The following is a 17380-nucleotide window of genomic DNA, read 5'->3' on the forward strand; positions in this document are numbered from 1 at the left end:
AACAGAAAGAAAAGAGAAATTAGAAAAATATTTAATGAATTAAAACGTCATATTGAAGAAAGATATTTTGAGGGTTCAGGTTTAACATTGAATGAAATTATATTTTTAGATTTAAATATTTATAATACAAAAAGGAATAAAGTATCAAAAAGTAATGAAATGTTTACAAATGATTCAAACTTTACAACAGACAAGGATATTGAAGCATCATCTTATATTAAATTACCATTTACAAGAAAAGCAGTAATAAATGTTCAAAATGAAGATAATAAATGTTTTCTATGGTCAATTATTAGTTGTTTACACCCAACTCAGGAAAATGTTTGTAGAATAACAGATTATCGGAAATACGAAACATTATATAAAATTGATCTAACTATAAAAATGATACCTAAAATAGAAAAAGTTAATAATTTTTAATAAATGTATTCGAATTAATGCAATTACCAGAGACAAAAGGTGAAAATATTAAAGATTATACATCAGAAGCTTTATATCTAACAAAACATTATGATGATGAAAATGTTATAGATTTATTATACTATAAAAAAGATGAAAATGAACATTATATGTGGTAAAAACAAATAGATTTATTCTTTAGAACAGAAAGTGATCACCATCATAAAATTTATCTAATTATCTAGAAAATGTTTATCTAAATTTATGTCTGAAAATGCGTTACTAAAAAAAGTATTATGTGATAATAAAGATTTTTGCAAATTTATAATGCCAACAGAAAAAGATTATGAATTGAAATTTACTAATCATAAATTTAAAAATATAGTGCCATTTGTAATTTATGGGGATTTTGAATCGTTGAATAAAGAATTAACTCGTCAAGATAGAAAAGAAATATATAACAAAAAGCAATTTTTAAAATCAATGGACAAAGGAAACAAATTAAATGAAGACATAATTCATGACCCACCAATCATAAATACAATTAAAAAAGTTCATCAAAGAGCTGCTGCTAATGGAATTAATATAAAATCAAATTATCCTGAATTATATGAAGGTCAGTATATTTGTTTTAGAGGTGAAGATGTTGTAAATGAATTTTGTAATGAAATAATTGCATTAGAAAGTGATTTTGCACAATTATTAAGTGAAAATAAAAAAATGATTATGACTAAAGAAGATGAAGTTGATTTTAATTATGCATCTCATTGTTGTTATTGTGAAAAACGTTTTTATTCATTTGATAAAAAAGTTAAAGATCGTGATCATTTAAATTCAAAATATCGTGGAGCTGCTCATGAAGATTGTAATTTACAAGCTAAAAAAGTAAATTTCGTACCAATATTATTTCATAATTTATCAGGATATGATACTCATCTATTTATAAAACAATTATCAGGAAAATTAGGCGTAATTAATCAAGAAATAGAAGAATATAATGCTATAAATGATGCAAATGTAAGAAAATATGATTTCAAACGATTAGCTAAGACATCTGAAAATTATATTTCATTTCAATTTGGTTGTTTGAGATTTTTAGATTCTTATAGATGTTTAGCATGTTCATTAGATAATTTAGCAAAAAGTTTAGTTGATAATGATTTTATAATAACTCAACATTATTATCCAAAACGGGGTTTTACTTTGCAATCGGAAATCGAAGATAGGTATAGATGTGTTTGGCCAGTTATTCTGTTATTTAATGTCGCTAAGAATGATTTTCTATCTCCCATTTATAAGAAAAAAAAATTAACTTGTGGTGATGAGTGAGCAAAAAAAAATTACTTGTGGTGTGTGAGGTGTGTGAGTGGTGTGTCGCCCTCTGATCTGAACGCCTGATATTACAATTACTCACTTGGGCCAGAACCTTTTTTTAAATTGGGTGTACTCTATTTAAATTTTGGCCACCACGGGGCCGACATGAAAAACTACGTTAACAGCCTAGAAGCCGCCAATTGTTGACCGGTTTATTTCAAACTTGGTACACAGGCTCCACTTGGGGCAGAACCCTATTAAAGATTAAATAGATGCGATTCAAATTATGGCCACCAGGGAAAACAGCCTAGAGGCTGCAACTGTTGATCAATTTTTTACACTTTGTACATATTTCGTTAATATCGTTTTATAGAAATAATTGTGGCCTCGATATTTCCAACGCATTAACCACAAATCGTGTAACTTCACATGTGGCGGTGAACTTCATGGCGGTGGTCATTTTGCCTCATTCTAGTTGATCTTAAAATAGGCATCCAACCTTTTATAGTTTGATTGGTACATTATGTTTGTTTCTATTGGTCGAATTAACAGAATTTCTTTCGAATAAATTGAAGTACATAATCGGAGAATTCGGGTCCGGTTCACTCAAACTATCTTCCAATCAGTCTGGACCGGCAAGTAACTGAATGGGGTAAATTCTGTTGGCTGCCTAATTTAATACATCGAGATTGTGGAAATACTTATATTTTAAGGTTGAAGATCATTTCGTCCATCTTATATTTCATTGGTTGTTTTCCATGTGTAAATGGTCGTTTTCTATCTCGTTGGTAGTCACCAGTCAATCAATCGTAATCCTTACATTATCATACAATGACATTTTAATCGTTTCACTGAATTTTTCTTATTCTCTCAATTATGTTCTTAATAAGATTTAAGCTTAATTCTTCTTCGTAACCGACGATGAAAGTTATTTCAATTCATAGATCTCTCCTAGTATTCCTGGGAAATGAGATGAATTATCGAAATCATACTTTCAGAATATGAATAAGACTCTCTTCATCGCCATTGCTTTGTTCATGGCCATTGGAGCCATTGTTGCAGAAGTTAATCTTTAGTTTAATGCAATCCTCTAACTTGTTAACTTGTATTCAGTAATTTGACGAGTATATATTTCAAATATATATATTTCCATTTTTTAAGATTAATTACACAAATAAATCTTTTCGGAGTTAAGCTTAGTAGGCCTTGCCGTGACTGAGTCTAGCGATGCCATCATGTTAGAATCACTGCTGAGGGAGGACGTTACTCGGTACGTCAGGCTACGACCAGAATACCGCCTTACGTCGACCTACAGAACGTCGTCAACATGTATTAACACAGGTTTATCGTCAACATACGTCGATCTACATTTGGAGCCGTCAACGCCAGCGAGACTCGTCAATACTGATCCAGATACAAACTTATGTTTATATTTTCCAAATATAGAAATATAGCTGCAAGCAGCGACAACGGGTTTCTGCCTTGCTGGTTTAAATATCGCACTCGGAAGCGGACGAAGATTCACCAAATAATTCTGTGTTCACACTAGGATTTCAGTACGGTACTGGGCATTCACACTAGGAAATTATTCGAGGCATGTTCGCGGCTTTTTCAGTTCGGTACTGAAATACGCGGCGTATTAAGCGCGGAATGCGATTCCGCGCCGAAACCCCGATCTCGGTATGGAACTTAAGGAACTTATTTTCTGTAGTGTGAACGCAGATTCGGCGCGTATTTACATCCGCGTAGTACAAAACACTAAATACTAATTACACTTCCCTCTATTGGCACACCGGGTGACTACTATACTGGGCTTTCTAAGTGCCGAATTGCCGACTCGTAAGTACCGTACTTCGCTGGTGCCGAATCCGATTAATACGCAATGCGATTAATACGCAATGAATTGAAAAACAAGATCTCGTACGTCCTTGAGTGACATGCAGTAAGTTCGCTAAATATAAAGGACCCGATCCATTGATGCACCAATGTACATTACACAGGATCTTAAAATCAATCCTGGCTTTGATAGGTAGCCAGTGAAGCTGCTTGAGAATAGGAGTAATCCTGTCATACTTGCAGCGTCTACAAACGTGCAGCCATGTTTTGGACAGCACGCTGAAGTCGCTAAAGTCTAGACGAGACATGACTGACTCGTGAACTAATTTAGCAGTACCGGGCTATTTCAAGTATTTCCTAATACGTCAAAATTTGTAAAGACCAGCGTAGGTGGATTTACACATTTCCTTGACATGAGTATCCATTGACCATTGACATATTTTTATCTAGACGGTGTAAATACCCGGTGAAACTTAAGCCCGATGTGATTTTGACAAATGCTTGCCTCATTTACGTCATAGTCATGGCGTAACTGTGGCATTTTATTTTATCTTTTTGTTGATTCGTATGTTTTTATACTTGTAAGGCACTGTGATTAATTCAATTAGTACGGCACTCTATAAGAAAATATTATTATGATTACTATTATTCTACATTACTTTCATCAATCTCGTATTTTGTTCCGCTTGCTTTGAAAATCAGTCTAAAACCATTCTAACGTGTTCATTATTCGGTTGGCCTGTTCCAAAAAGGGAAACTCTAAAGATTGCAATAAAGGTAAAAGCCCTCCTTTAATGTTAAGGACATTTTAGCGCCTAGATTACGGTGGCGGATTTAGCCTACCGCACTTGCCGCTAATGCGGTAGTCAACATTTTTCCTCTAACAACATTTTATTTATTTCATGGATGGACTTGACTTAGCTGATTCCTTGGAAAAAAGTACCCATATTAAGATAGGATTTTTCTCTTCCAAAACCCAGGAAATGTCATCTCAGCCCTTTAAATTTTTCAAAATTATCTGGGGGAGGATCCCCAAACCGCCCGTAGGCACGTCGTGCCTTCGGCACTCGTATTGCACATCTCGTGCCGTCGGGTTTCGGTTGCCGAAATGCGGTAGTCATATTATGCCTCTGGATCCGCCACTGAGATATCAGAACTCAATGCATTTTGTCGGGTGCGTAAAGTGGACCCGCGACAGCCCTGGCTACGCCGTGATCTATTAGAACTTGATATTTACACGTTGAACCTTATCACGTTAACCCAATAATAATCAGATTTTACATAAACGCAGTTAAGTGACTCCACACCTCTTACAGTGAACGCTGTACAAATTAGTTAGTATCTTACGACATGAATGCGTGAATTAGTTTCTTCAACCTCGGAAAACATGTGGATTAGGAGCCACCACACGCGGTTACGACTCTAATTACAATACACGAAACGTTAAACGTTTTTAATGAGATGACGCGTTGCGCATCATAAACCCGTACGTATTTCCCAGCTTTTAGATTCAGTCGTCCGCCGACAACGTGGTAACTAAGCTGTATTAAGGACGATGCAACCGATGGAGCTTGTATGAATTCAGTATTTCACATACGAAAAATTCCTACACGAATTAGATAAGTTGGATTTCCGGCATTTTTCGGAAAATATGAGTTACATCATCACTATTTGGTAAACATTTTGCCAAAATTATTGTATTTGATATTTTTTGATTAGATAGTAGTTTAATATTTGTTCTAGTGGAATTCAAAATTGTGAGGGGCAAAAACATCTAAGGCCACACCAAAAGAAAACCTTGTTTCTCGCGCCCGATCGACCCGATATTTCGTCGTTTTAAAAAATCAGAATAAAATATCATCGCCTACAGACCCTTTTTCAAAATTTCGGGTGATTTAAACTTTTTTTCAAAAATATTTATTTGGCCGACCGACTACCACTCTCCATTCTCGTAAATATTTTGTCTTCTTAATCAAATTGTGATGTCGGCATTGAGATCAACATCGTAAGAATATCTTATTACGTCGAATTTAACAATTTGATTCTGGAAATGGTACAGCTGTGCTTAGACCACTTTGCTTATCGAGACATTGATGGTGACCTTGGATTGTAAAATTCCAGGAATTCCGTGAAATATGTTCAAAATACAGTTTTTATAGTTGATTGTTCAAACACCTCAACTTCCTTTTATTATTGTGGTCTACTAGCTGCTAATCATGTTCCTAACTAAAAAAATTTTTCTGTGAAAAGAAAAAAATCCCTACCTACCTACCCATTTTGGTGATTGCCCCACCCGAGGAACAGGATTTTTTAGTGTGTCCTTTTTGGTGTTATTTTGACTGAAATTGGTTTTGGAGCCTCAGCATCCCTAGCAACGGGCCTTAGACACGAAGCGTCATAATGGATAGAATTGTATGAAGCAAGCATTGTAAGGCTCCCCTTAGTTGTTGAATACAGACTGGATCAATGCGTTTAGTTTCAATGTCACGGAGCTGTGTTAGCTTGAAAATCTCAGATCTTTTTCAGATCTTATGATATTCTCAGTTTAAAAGACATCTATTCATCATGAAATAGATTGAAATACTTGATCAGTATTCACAAAGCAATAGGAACCAATGAACAGCTATAATGAAGTGAAAAAAGAAAATATTGGGAGGGGGCCTTAAGGGACATTTACTTAGGCCAACCCCAAAAAACCCAATATGGCCACGCCCATGCCACAGCAAAGTTTTTGTCAATTACTGGCATGGTTATAACCCAATTGGCCATATGAACACTGTAGAAGGGTCACATAGTCAGAAGAGTAGGAGAGCAATTCATTTGGCTGGAGCATTAGCCTAGTTTGCCACTCACTTTTAGGTACTATTTGTCTAAAATGTTCAATTTCTCGCAGTTCATTTTACCGTTTATTTTTACTATTTACTACAAAACCAGGAAGAAAGCCACTAAATATTTGGATGGATATATGAAAGCTGCGGGTAGTGTAGTGTGTAATGGGTAGTGTAGTGTGATCTGTGTGCATTTGTGGCCAGCACACAGATCACATTGTTCAATGGGGTTTGGTCCAGGACTCGCGAGATTTTCAACAACACGGAAGTAACGTGTAATAAATGATGACTTGAATTGCATGACTACCTACCACCCCTCATTATTGTTGGTAAAGTAAACGTTCTGCACTGACTAAAAATTAGCAATAATAATTAGTAACATTTTAGAAATGGCCAGAATTTTAACTTAGATTCTCTCTCATTTTTATTCTACAATTGCGATTGGTATAATTTTTTTTAAACGGCCGTTAAGGCTTCATGTTTCGTCTGCAATTCACTGCAAATAGTTACGCAACTACGCACATTTCAGTGTTTTTGGCAGCTGTACACTCAATCGGCACCGTTCGTGACTAGCTTCACTGCGGAATTATCATTAATTAACATCGCCATATCACATCATCAACTTATATTGTGCCTTAAAACCCTAACAGCCGAAATAATTGAAATGCACACACGATTTCTATCATTGAAAATTGAGAGAGTGTTCTGCTGCTTCGCGTAAATCCCGCGCGGTGGCGCAACCGCGCGGAGTGGGGCCGATACGTCCAGATTGTGAGAGTTTGGTCTATTGTATTTCTTTTTATGGCCATCTAAAACTCTTAGAATCTATGTAAGAAGTATATTCTTGGTTGTACAACACTCTCTTGCATATTTAATTAGGTCCAAAATATTGGAAAAAGTCATCGGCGCAATTTGAAAATGAAAATTTTTTTTTTATAAAATAGTATATAATCATAATATATAAGTTTTTGGCACTGCAATAGGGTCTTAGTGATAGACATGTGTGTTCATATGTCTGTAATGAGAAATCTTTGCACCGCACCATTTGAAAAATACCTTCTCTTTCACCTCATTATCATGCCTCATTGGCGTGATTAATTAAGAAAATTATCAGGAAATGTTAGGCAATTCCTATGTTCTATGATGGTGTATAAATGTACCATAAGAATTCAGTTCGGTAACGGAAAGATTAAAATCAACATCTACAAGAACTGATATAAAATCGCTGAAATATTTCTGGCTTAGGCCACACCAAAAAAACCTGTTTCTCGGGCGGGGCAATCACCAAACTGGGTTGGTCGGTAGGGAATCTTTTTTTCTTTTTATAGAAAAAAAAAATTTGGGGTATTCTTCTGACAGTGGGTAGGTCGCCGTAAATAATTTTTTTACGGGACCAAATTTCCAGTTAAAAATATGATTAGCAGCTAGTCGACCACGATAATAAAGGGAAGTTGATTTTTTTGTATTATATTTCACACTTGGAAACCGTTTATATAAAGAAAAAACATCAAAATCTTGAATAGGCGTATAATATATTGTATACGGAATTCCTGGAATTTTACAATCCAAGGTCGCCATCAATATCTGATTAGCAACGTTGTCTGAGCACACAAGTACCATATCCAGAATGAAATTGTTAAATCCGATGTAATAAGATCATGTCGTCTCGGTGCCGACATCACGATTTCACGAAAAAGAAAAAACTTTTACGAGAATGGAGAGCTTTGTAGTCGGTCGGCCACATATATATTTTTGAAAATAGTTATTTCATCCACAATTTTGAAATAGGGTCGGTAGGCAATTTTATTTTATTTCGAAAATGATTATTTGAAATGACGAAATATCGGGTCGGTCGGGCCCGAGAAACAGGGCTTTCTTTTGGTGTGGCCTTATTCATGTATACTAACCACTGTTGACGTGTATCATCGATTTCAAACCAGATACATGGGTTGTAACAGGAAAGAAATTAATCTGCTATGGGAAGAAATTAGCCCTCCGACTTTCGTTCGGATTTTAACTGATTTTCTATTTTGGGACCCAAGAATCGACAATGAGATAGGGGAGTTTCCGACTTGTATAATCCGACTTTGGAATAACAGTTCTCTGACAAATACGTAGGAGGAAAAATCAGGACCATCATTATCCATCCGATATTAGCGATTATCCGACTTCGGCCGGTTTAGTGTATACAGTTGCTTATTTAAGTATGGGGATGCTGATTTCAAGGAGTGGCTGTCCTTAAGGCGGAGCTTGCGGCAAACATGGCGATACAATCTGATTGACGTGTGACGTGACACGGGCCAATATAAAATGATCCAACGCGCGTCGCCTGTTCATCTTCGTGTGCGGGAAATGTAGACACAGCTTCGGAGTTCGTAGCTAAAATCTGGACATCCGATATTCGATAATTTTCAAAGCCCAAAAGAAAACCCCAGCTGATTGACAAAAACTGGCGTTTTAGGTTGATTTTGTAGGATCTGCCGTATATCCGCGAGGTTTTAGTGCGACATCAGAGCGACATTCATCACGTTTTCTATATTGTCTTCTATGACAACAATCCACACTCATAACTTTCGAGGGAATAATCGTTGATTTCATCGTTGATTTACAAACGATTTTGGAAACGACACAGTCTCAGCGCGCGAGCAACACACTGATAATCTCAAAACATTGACATTCGTGAATTAGAAAGATGAATTCGACTTCAAATTACGCAAATAAAAGTCATCTCCAAGAAGAATACCTCTATGGTTCGTACTGCTACTTCTACTTCGTCTATCCTGTAGATTTGGTGAATACTATGAAGCCGTGGGTGAAATGGGTACACGTTATATGCAGTTCGTTCTTCATCGTCTTCGGACTGATGTCAAATATTGTATCATTTATCGTAATGATGATTCCAAAAATGCGCAAGTGCTCGTTCGCAGTATACCTGGCAGCTTTAGCCATTAGCGACGGATGTAATTTGATAATGCACGGTATATTCTGGATTAATTTCGTCAGCGGACTTTCGGGTGCACCATTGGCCATCGTGGTCAGTGGTGGATTGGCAAAAACCTTCATGAAATATACGAGTTTTTATTTTGCCGCTTTGAGCAGTTGGTTAGTAACATTGATTAGTATTGAACGTTTTATAGTTGTCCGTTTCCCAATGTCGGCTTCGCGCTTGTGTCGCCGTCGATCGGCATGTGGCGCCACCTGTTGCACGTTTCTCGGCATCCTGTGCGTCATATTAACCGACTGCTCTCTGCGTCCGTGGATGAACTATGACGCCAGTTGTAGAATACCCAGTCAACGTCACGATTCACGCACTATAGGGGCTCTAATGATTGGCTACCTGCCTTTTATTACCATTACGTTCTGTTGCGTCAATATAGTGGCGGTTTTGAACAAGCGCAGTACTAACATGCCGATCGCCTCGGTCAAACTGACCAATAACAGAGTCACTCGTCTCATGCTGTTCGTCATGTTCGTTTTTCTTTTACTGCTATTTCCTACTATAGTTTCTCTTACTCTGGTAGCCGTGCTCCCACACTTACGACAGTCATTGAAGTTCGCATCGGGTCCGATGTCCGTCATCCTTTGGGAAATAAGCTATTCAGTTAATTTTCTCATTTACGCATTGTCTAGTCGAAAGGTAAGGGAAGCGTTCGTCGAGAAGTTTTTAGTTTGGTCGACAGATGGTGCTCCTTGTGACAGCCGATTTAGTGATCGAATGAATAAAAAAACAAAAAAGTCCGAAGAGACACCAGTCTCCGCTACACCCGCGACTTACGGTAGTGAACCCGGTGCGAAGTAGAATATGTCATACTTATAGTTTAAGCATGTTTTAACTAAACGCCACCTTGTGTTTGATGTTTGAGCTGGTGAATTGCCCTGCATAACTCTCGACAACTCCAATCGAGGGTAATTGGTTTCTTGGCTAAGGGGGAATTGGTTAAGTTGTGGTGTTCCAAATGAAGGTTTGATGAATTCGCAGCGCAATTGACCGTCAATACCTGCCAACCATAACAAGAAAAAGATAATACGCTGGTATTTCTGCATATTATGTAAATTAATCTTTACAATTATTCCTAACAATTATTATGAGCTTCAATATATTACTTTATTGTCGTTGTCACTTTATGTCCACACTTGAGTCTATTAAAGTTTGGGATTTGGTGAGCCAAACGTTTTAGCAACACATATCGAATATTTCAATGAATATATAAACAACGTATTCTAAATGTTATCGATGTAAGAATAAAAGCAGATTTATTGGGAAAATGAATACATGTTCGTAAAGTTAATTTCGATATTTGTATTGTACACAGACAGTTCGGGAATAATGGTCTGACGAAAGCCCGAGTACCAAAAATATTAGATGAAAAGTATCACTCAAATGGACAAACTGTCGCTATCCTTATAAAAATTGACCGTCAAGACTTCACCAATATGTCGAGGATTTCAGGCAGAGACCATCGACAGCTTATCACCAACATGAACATCCGGGACAGTCGTGTCATCGCTCAGAAAGTTTGAAAAGCAAGCTAATATTGTTGTAGACAAATTGGCAAAATACTTTGAAAAGTTCATAAGAGATGGACTTTTACATACATATACAGATAATCAATTGAAAATTATCAATATGGCCAATACAAATGAATTGTTTGGCGGCATAAAGTAATATTATTGTTTTGTGCCAATCACAAAAAGTCCATTTAAACATACACATCTCTCTTAAGCTTTTTAGCTTTGAGAATTGCTTCGTTCTTTAGCAACGCTATTTTCTGCTTACGAGTCGTTTCACAGTCTATGCAAAGCTCTAATCTGATACGAAATCACTAGAGTATTCATTTATAGTTTCCGGTATCCAAAAATTTAACTGATACACTGATACAATCTAAAGCATTTACAAACGACGAAGGTGACGTAATCCTGTTGCCTCGGGGAGTCGAATGTGTTTATTCTACGAATGCGGTAACTTGGTTTTCGGTACACCGATTTCGCGCAGTTATGTATTCACGGCTCTATTAAAAGATGTCACTGTAAAATTTGGTTTCATGGGTATTTTCCACAATGACACAATGTTATGCCAAAATTTATACGTTGACTTAGACTGTTTCTACCTCAATTTTATCTTAAATATATCGTTTCCAATAACTAGTTTGCTTATTCATAGCTGATTCAAGCTATATGAACTTCTTTACGAAGTGCGCTAATTGTTTGCATTTGGTCCATTCTTAGATTTTCATGCTTTTCTTAAGTGATTTTAAGTTCATCATTCTCATCTTGAATTCTATCTTATCTCTTATCAACAGGGTAAAATGCGGCTATCATTATGAAGTTCTTTTGAAATGATTTCGATTTCGATTTTAGTTACTAAGGGGAACTGATAATTTATTTTCGTATCCAGATTACCGGCCTCGGGATCAAGAATAGAGGTTACATTTTGATTGTGTTTATAACATCTACATGAGTTCAGTTTTATTGTCATTACTCGAATTTCATTCCTGTATTTCTGGCTTTCGTCCGAAGCTTCCAGAATCAATTCTGCAGTTTCAGGCGCGGATCCAGGGCCATTCCATGACTACAGCACAGTGTAATAAAAAGGGCATCAACTTTAAAAAGGGCAGTATCCTTGCCCGGCCGGTGACGAAGTCGCAAAGCCATAAGGGGGGGGGGGCTCTGGGGAAAATTTTGAAATGTCATGTTATTTTAATGCATTTTCCGAGCACTTCAGCAACATAGAAGATAAATGTCAACAAGGCACATTGCAAGTGAATACTGATCATATTCAATGAAAATTTATTAACTCGACAAACCAAATATTTATTTTTACAATCATGATTATTTATGTCATAGAAATATTATAGTGTCTAAAATTGTCTTTCATTAATCTCAGAATACAACCATGTGGTAGTTTAACCTAGGTTTCCACTCTTAGAACTGTCCCACTCTTATCACAAGTTCGGAAATACTGCATCAATTGCACATCTATCAACAAAGCTATTGCGTAAAATTTTAACAGAATTGCTTTAAGGTTAGCCGGACTAGGCATATTGCATAATACTTATACAGAATTATATATACTTTGACAAGATGATAACAAATCCCAGCTGGTCATTACCAGGGTACACAAATCAATAAAATCTGCTCGGCCATCTTACATGACCACAAAAATAGTTCTGATGAAAACATGAATTAATATAATGATTTGAAGATGATCTTCAGCACAGATTCTGGAACCCTCACCATGGACCCCTCTAATACGATCACTATATCATTTCAGAATTCAGATGGAATGATTAATACATATAACTATTTGATTCTTTATGTTATAGTTTCTTTATGTTAAAGTTATTTAGACAGATTCTGGAACCTTCAGCATGGATACCACTTATGCCACAAATTAGTTTTGACTTTATCCATTCTTTTGCATGTGTATGGATATTATAACTGATATAAAAGTGTAAGAACATGAAAACAAAGGCCTACTATATAACATAACAATTTCTAAAAGTGGCCAATTTCAAATAGAGAGTTGCAATACTCGTAACAAAACATATCTCTGGAGTTTCATAATGTCTACATTACTTTCTCACTCTCTAGCATATATACATGGAAATATAATGAAATTAAACTGGAACGTATTATTCAACATTACCAGCATCTTTATACAACAATACATCAAATACATCAACAAATGTCAATCGTCTCCTGTTTCGGGTTGCAAACTTGTTTATGACTACGTCAATGTCTACCTCGGAACTATAGTGCACTGTCATGAGCGCAAGCCCATTGAGTCGATCCTGTGTCATTGTTGTGCGCATGTAAGATTTCAATCTTCTGAGGACCGAGATCGAGCGTTCACACTCACAACTGGTAACAGATATTGTGCCCAGGATACGCAGAGCAGCGGATATGTTAGGAAATGTAACTACTTCAACTACAGGCAGCAGCTTGCGGGGAGACTACTAGGAACTGTTTCTTGTTTTTTCCAGTACACGTCCCACAAATGTATCTCAGAGTTAATAGATTTGTAACTAGGGAGATCATCCTAATATTCAACACAAAATTCAAGAAAATCTTTTTTCCATTCATCACATTTCAAAACGTTGGACAGAAGTACAGAAAAACTCTTGAGGTTTTTTTCTTGCCCAATGAAGAACCTAGTAGTGATTTGCTCATGAAGATGGTCAAGGAATGGTATTGATATACTCGACGAAAATATTCTTCGATGCTATCAGCTGGTGCGTTTTCGCGATTCCTTTGCCACAGGTTCGGGGTTTAGAAATATCAACTTCTAATTTCTCTGCCAATGAACAAGCTTGGTGATACCAGACTAGATGATTAGCACGTAATGAACTAAGGGAGCACTTAATAGCTGAATATGTTTGTATGAATTGGCTGCATCTTGCTCGACGTACTGAAGTTTAACAGATAGATTACAAGTCAACTGAATAATTTCTCTAGTTATCACAAACGCAACGATAAAGGGGAAGTCAGCTATGTCCTTCCACAGCCCATTGGCCTTACGAGTAGATCCGCTGTTCCAATTACCTCCGACATTGTTTGCAATATCGGTAAGTGTTGCTACAACGGGTTCACACGATTCGGTAAATGTTTCCAACACATCGATTCTCTGTACCCATCGGGTTTTGCAAACATCTAGTAACTTCTTTTTTCGATTCAGGCACAATTTCATTAATTTTTTCATTCAGAAGTTCCTGTTTTTTGCAGTAAATGTAAAGAACCTACTTCATTCACCTAGGGTGTCTAGCATGTTCCTGATTACCCGTATGGTACAAGCTGCCATTACACATAAATTCAATCTATGTGCAACGAATGAATATAGACTGCATGTTGGTATTTTTCATGTAATATGAAAGATAGACCTTTATTCTTCCCTGCAACATTCCCTGCTCCATCATAGCACTGGCCACGACAGTCATTCATATGAAGGCCTAATGAAGTTATAGCATTCTCAATGTACTGAGCTAGCTGGTTTCCTGAAACGCCATCAGCACAGTGAATAAAACGATGAAACATTTCTTGGATTTCACCCAAGGTGTCAACATAACGCAGAATCAGTGCCAATTGTTCCTTGTTGCTAGAATCCTGAACTTCGTGACCAATCATAGAGAAAAACTTGTTTGCCTTAATATCATCCAATATCGTTTTCTCTATTTGTTCTCCAACAATATGAATAATTTCATTCTGAACAGTTTTGGAGCGGTAGGTAGCAGAGTTTGAACATGATGCAAAGTGTTGCTGCAATACTGTATCAATACTGTATCAATACTGTAGCTTTTGGATATTCCCACCATTGACATTGCTATCATAGCTACTGGAATCATCACGATGGCCTCGATATGGTTAATTCTGCCTGCCACAAAATAACACTGTTTCTATGATCGATTTCAGTTCTTTCGATTTTCCTCGATTTGTTTCTGGTGTTGAATGGACATTTTATGGTGGCTGATAAGGGCCAAACGCATTAATTTTTACCCGACCTCGATTATAGAAAAACGCAAAATGAAACCTACAGAGCAAAAACGAAAACTTCGTTTTTGCTACCCCGCAAAAACGAAATATTATAGCGCAAAAACGAAAATATTCGTTTTTGCTCTATGATTTTTCATTTTTGTGGGGTAGCAAAAACGAAAAAATTAAATTCGTTTATGCGCCCTAGCAAAAACGAACTTAAGTTTTTGCTACCCGCAAAAACGAAATATTATAGCGCAAAACGAAAATATTCGTTTTTGCTCTATGATTTTTCGTTTTTGCTCCATAAAATTCGTTTTTGCGCCCTAGCAAAAGTTATCAGTATCGGGTTAGAATTTTGCAAGTCGACTTCATCATGAATCTCAACATCATGAATCTCAATCGCGAAACTTCCATCATGCATAATTGATCATATGATTATACAGTAAACTCCTCCTAAACTCACCCGATAATTTCGTCCGACATAGCCGGAATCCGACTTAGAAGACCAATTTTCTTAAATATTTTGGAACTCATTCATTAAAACTCTTTCCATGAGAACTTCCTGAAAATCAGATCCTGAGACTCTGCGAACTTTATTTCGAAAAAAAAAATTTTCAAATATGATGATTCAGCTTGTTTCTGATGATCTAGCAATTCTGGGGTCGTTAGGGGCCCCCAAAATGTCAAAAAAAATTTTGACCTACTTTCGGGTCATTCGGGTACCCCTACCCCTAACTGCAGCTTCATATTCTCTCTATATATCTCCATTATATCCACTGCGTCATGTATAGACACCGTATACCAGCCGCTGTGTCTATTTATAAAGCTTCCAATTTAGCCCTACTTTGTTTACACAACTTGACCTCAATTCACCGATAATGATCTTCGTGACCTAGATAGATTTTATTCATACACCCGCCAGCGAACTCGAACAAAAACAAGTCCCGGGGGTTGCCAGGACTACCAGGCATACATACAAGCCGTATAAGCTTTATACATTGCCATTTAGACAGTAAGGGGATATATAGGTCATCCAACTGTGACGTGGCGTCACACCCCGCAAAAAACATGCGTTCTGGAGACTGTGTCGTCCGGTCACAGTTAGCATGGAAAGAGTTTTAAGGACTATGGTTGCTATTATAAGGTTTATTCACTGTAAAAACTGTTGTATACAGAAAAAAACGTAAACAAATGATAAAATGTGTACTACATTTTTGGTTGTTTCGGCTTGTATCATCTGTCGGATGTACGATGGATTGGCCCTATCTAAATCTGTAGCCGGGAATCCCCTCGCCAGCATTCACATGCCGGGTGCGACCTAACATGCCAGCAGTCGTTCTGCTGTCAGCGTCATTTATCCGGGATTCGAACCCATCCGCAGAATTCATTTACAGTTTGGAACCGTCAGCACCGGCCCTACGAGCATCATTGGTTCGGTCATAAATTGTCAGCATTCACTGGGGGTTACTTTATCTGTATATAGGAAACTGAAAATGTTTTCTATATTGCACAGAGTTGAGCTGTTATACGACTCGGCCGGATCCGACTTAGGCAGAGTTTACTGTATGATTATGTTGTGGGTAGGGAAATTAGGGAAATAAGGTAAAATTCAACCTGAATCGGACAGAGAAGACCCTCGAATCTAAAGAAAATAACATATGAACGTTTCATTTTAGAGATGATATTTTATTTTGAAATTCATAAAAAACTACAAGTACCTCTAACAGCAATAAAAAAGCGTTCATGAATTTTACTTAATTCGAACCATAATGTAATGTTAATAAAACATGTACACAAAATTATGTGTTGTCATACGAATACGTAATGTTATACGTATTACAAATTACTCGACATAAAATCCAAGTTTGTTTTAAAAACAAGTTTATGACATAGCGATTGTCTGCATCACCATCACAAGATGCGTAAATGGACGCAACAGTTTCAAAAATTAAAACAAATTACCCGACACCAATTAAAGTTTGGCATTAAAATAGTCTATGATAGCTTATATTCCCGTAACAAAGGAACGCCTTATGAATCTGTAAAGGTGTGACTTGCACCTTTGACAGCATATTCCATGAACATTTTGAAATCCTCATAGGTGTTATGCACAGGAATTGACAGAATGTTAGCACAAGTATTAGCGATCGGAAACTCTCTTGTACAGCCCTCAACATCATCAGGATGTCGGAACTGTAACGTCAGACTTGGGTTGAATCCCAAAATTGGTATTTCTCCAAGACCGGTGATGAATCTAATCAAATCTGTAAAGCCTTCTGAAAAATAAAGTCGATCGTATATATCGTACATTATCGTCCAAACCTCTTCTCAATCTGAAAGATGCAATGTAAGAATTAAGGGCGTAGGAACAGTAAATATCGTCGCAAATTTTAATTACATGTATTACATGTTGGTTAACTCTAACCAACTTTTGAGCAACTGGCCCCAGGCTGATATCTAACGTAGCTTACTATGTAAAGTAATTTCGAGAATAAAGACTGATTTTTGTCGATGATTACCCAATCCACGTAATT

The sequence above is a fragment of the Tubulanus polymorphus genome, chromosome 8, assembly GCF_964204645.1.
Source record: "Tubulanus polymorphus chromosome 8, tnTubPoly1.2, whole genome shotgun sequence".
Classification (NCBI taxonomy): Eukaryota; Metazoa; Nemertea; class Palaeonemertea; order Tubulaniformes; family Tubulanidae; genus Tubulanus; species Tubulanus polymorphus.